This window comes from Poecilia reticulata, linkage group LG18 (assembly GCF_000633615.1).
Source record: "Poecilia reticulata strain Guanapo linkage group LG18, Guppy_female_1.0+MT, whole genome shotgun sequence".
NCBI lineage: Eukaryota > Metazoa > Chordata > Actinopteri > Cyprinodontiformes > Poeciliidae > Poecilia > Poecilia reticulata.
In genome coordinates, this window is record NC_024348.1 from 6,539,264 (window position 1) to 6,543,051 (window position 3,788).

The 3,788-nt window shown below is 36.9% G+C and overlaps 1 long non-coding RNA gene across 1 annotated transcript; it reads right to left on the reverse strand.

Moving 5' to 3' along the window:
- Positions 1-619: 619 nt before the first annotated feature.
- Positions 620-2,659, reverse strand: LOC108167217 (uncharacterized). Its single transcript, XR_001777583.1, has 3 exons — positions 2,579-2,659; positions 1,241-1,276; positions 620-730 (listed from the first exon to the last, which is right to left on the reverse strand). It is a non-coding gene; the product is annotated as an uncharacterized LOC108167217 (long non-coding RNA).
- Positions 2,660-3,788: the final 1,129 nt, after the last annotated feature.

The window sequence follows — 3,788 nt, forward strand, 5'->3', positions numbered from 1 at the left end:
AGTTTGATTCTTTAAACCTCCAGATTCTCCAGTCATCAGAGCTTCCTGAACAGTTTAGTTGGATATTCTCATCAGTGAAAAGTTTCTCTCTGCCAGGACTCACTGTGAGAGACGCTGCTGGATGAGGATCTGAAATACGAGAAAGAAAAAAGGCCAAAAGGAAACAAGAGAAAGAACTTAAAATAGAATCTATTTTTTGTTTTACAAGATCTCTGTTTTCCTTTCTGAGGTTACTTTGTAGACTTTATTTTTATTAATTAAACTTATTTTTTTTCAATTCCAATGTTTTTCTCCTCCCCTTCTCATTACTTTCAACATAAACTATATTTTCAGTCAAAATAAAAATATCTTTAAATGACAGTCATAGTTTATTAAGTAGAAACACACTGACCTGCAGACCAGACAAACTTTGGTTCACTGTAATCAGTCAAATCCTCTGGGTTTCCTCCTTTAGCTCTACATGCAAATCCTGCTGTTTGTTTCTGTCCATGAACAACGAAGAAGTTCTCCACAGTCTCATTGTTGCTACGAGGCAGCAGCTCATATCTGTAGTTGTTCTTGGATAAATCAGGAACAGCTTTATACCAGTAGAACCTCCATCCTGCAGATGAAGGTTTAACCTCACAGCTCAGATTTACTGAGGCTCCAGGATTCAGCCATGATGGAGACACAGTGAGGACTGACTTTGGTGCTGCTGACAGCAGATTCTCACCTCCAGATCTCCTATGAACTGTACAAAATGACAGAATATAATGAAACACAGAAATGTTTGTATTTGCTTACATTCATCAGCACCTGAAGGGGGAGCTAAATATGGCTAATATGTACCTTTTTCTTACACTTAATGTTAATGTCAATCTGTACAATAAATTGCCTAACAACAGGGTTTAAATTAATTAAACAAAAACCAGGATTTACTTTAACACACATTTATAATAGTAGGCAGTTATTCTGAGGCTCAATCCAAAACATCAGGGGGCAAAACACTACAGGTTTGAAGCTAACTTTGAATGAAACTAACTACTTTTTTTCTCCAAACGGAAAAATCTTGTTTGACACTCATTTCTAACTCCATTATATTAGTAAATGTTACATGTAAGTGGGTGATCCTGCTAAAAAGAGATTCTCCTGTAACATGAAGATGCAAAATCACAAGACAAATGCGTAACTGAATCAAAATGCAAATTTAGCCAAGCTCTAGTTTACAGTAAAGAGAAAAAAAAGAAGAATGTTCTTTTACCTGGAGGGTTTCCACAGCAGAGGAAAAAACTGAGAACTAAAACACAGATTGAAATTTTGTTAGATGTGCAGCAAACATAAAAAAAAAAATCACTGTAAAGAAACATGCCACATTTACTATTAAAATGTATTGCATACTTCTGGAGTTTCAGCCCAAATTAAAACCTTATGTTGTTAAATGTATTTCAGATCCAGCAGTGTGGGTGAAACGGAGCATTTAAGGAATCTGATTGTGTTTCTGCCACAGAGATGAAGACCTGCTGGTCTTTGAATGAATCAAACAGTCAGTCAGTGGAAGAATAAAACTGCTCTAGAGTAATCAGTTACCGAGTTAAACACACACACACACACACACACACACACACACACACACACACACACACACACACACACACACACACGCACAAACAAACACACTAACACACACAAACACACACACTAACACACACACACTAACACACACACACACACACTAACACACACACACGCACACACACACACACACACACACCAACTATGTTAGTTTACTACATTACATGTGTTGATATTTATTTTTTTTGTGGTGTTAAGACTGTGGTTGATGTTTATATGATCTTTGTGTTTAAAGGGATTCATAATATTTATTAATAATAATGACCTTCACAGCATCAATATCAGTAAAACCCAATCTCCTCCAGCTTAGAGGAATCTAAGCTGCCATGTTTCAGTGACGAAGGTTCTGACAATAAGGTTTATTGTGCAAGAGGTGAGGAAGCAGAAACTAATTTGGGAGACAAAGTTTCAGAGCTACAAGTTATAGATGAACATTCAGATTACAGCTCCTCTGACAAAGATGTCAAAAATATCGTCATCAGTTTGTTCTCATTTCCTCACGTCAACTTGCAGCCAACATAGCAGTGGAATCAGACTCATTAAAAATATACGTTATTTAAAATGATAAACATTTTAAATCTGAGTGAAGACTGAGCAATGATAGTAGGTGATTTTAGATGGTTTATTGTTGTTTTTCTCTTTTTGCAAAAGCAAGTTATGTAAAACCTAGAAAAATCCTTCTTCCAGTCAAAAAACTGATTATTAAAAGACTAATGACTTTCTATACATGTTGAATATGCTGAAAATCTAAAAGTCTGTACAGGTTCTTATCATAAAGGAGTTTTTGAGTAGGCCCATAGTGTGAAGGTATTAAATACAAATTGTATCTGTTGAAATAATCTGCAGCAAACTAAGCAACCAACCAACATTCAACGTTTCTCTTCTCTGTTGACCACGGCGATAAACGTCCAAACATTTAAAGATGATTTTACCGACACGTTTCAAACAGAAAATGTAATGTACTTACACAGTACGCACAGCACACAGAGCAATGTGTGGTCCATCTTTAAATCCAGAAATAAAATGTTTCTGCTCCTGTGAGCTCCAGAAATTCAGATGTTTGTCACAAGAGAAAAGCTGAAACTAGAATGAGTGAAAAATAGTCGAGGGTCGTCATCACAGAACAACCGCCCTCATGGTTTCTTCTTTTGAGGAAACTATTAATGTCTCTAGCCTACATTTCCTGTTTTGACACTTTTTCCTTTATTTGCCACCACAAACACAGGTTGCTTGTTCAGCCGCCTGCACACACACTTCATGTTTTGTTTTATTTTTATTATTAAAGGGTGTTAATAAAGCATGAGTTGGTGAAAGACTTCGTAAAAAATATTTAATGCAATAAAAATATCATTTTTAAAACTCTCTTACATGAAGCTGAAGCTTTACTGTGGTTATTTAAATTATGTTAACACTGAGCTCAACACAGAACAAACAATACAGTGTAATTGGCAACTATAAGTAAAGATATTATCTTTGTGTTCAAAGTTTCTATATTTTGAGTTGTCAGATGATTCATTTTTATTTAAGAGCAAACATTTAGTTAAACTATAATTCAACCGTTTCCCAATGACATATAATGTAGCAAACTTCACAATTTAAGACTCTTGGTGTTTTGAATGAAATTACATTCGGTTCGATTCCCGACCCCGGTCTTTCTGCATGGAGTTTGCATGTTCTCCCTGTGCATGTGTGGGTTTTCTCTGGGTACTCTGGTTTCCTCCCACAGTCCAAACACATGACTGTCAGGTTGATTGGCCTCTCCAAATTGCCCCTAGGTGTGAGTGTGTGTGTGCATGGTTGTGTGTCCTGTGTGTCTCTGTGTTGCCCTGCGACAGACAGGCGAACTGTCCAAGGTGACCCTGCCTCTCGCCCGGAACGTTAGCTGGAGATGGGCACCAGCAACCCTCCCGACCCACTAAGGGACAAAGGTGTAAAGAAAATGGATGGATTAATAAGAAGGCATGTCATCACTCAGAACATTTGACACGTTTAAATTGGGGTTCCTATCCATAATTGTATTGTTGACACATTTTCAAACTGGAAAGAAAACATGTTTTCTGACAACATATAGTCATGTCTTGTGGCAAGATTCTAATCGGCTTCTACTAAAAGTGACTCTTGTTTTCTGTGTACTTTCCCTGAGAAAGAATAGAACCTGACTCATAGTGGATCTTTGA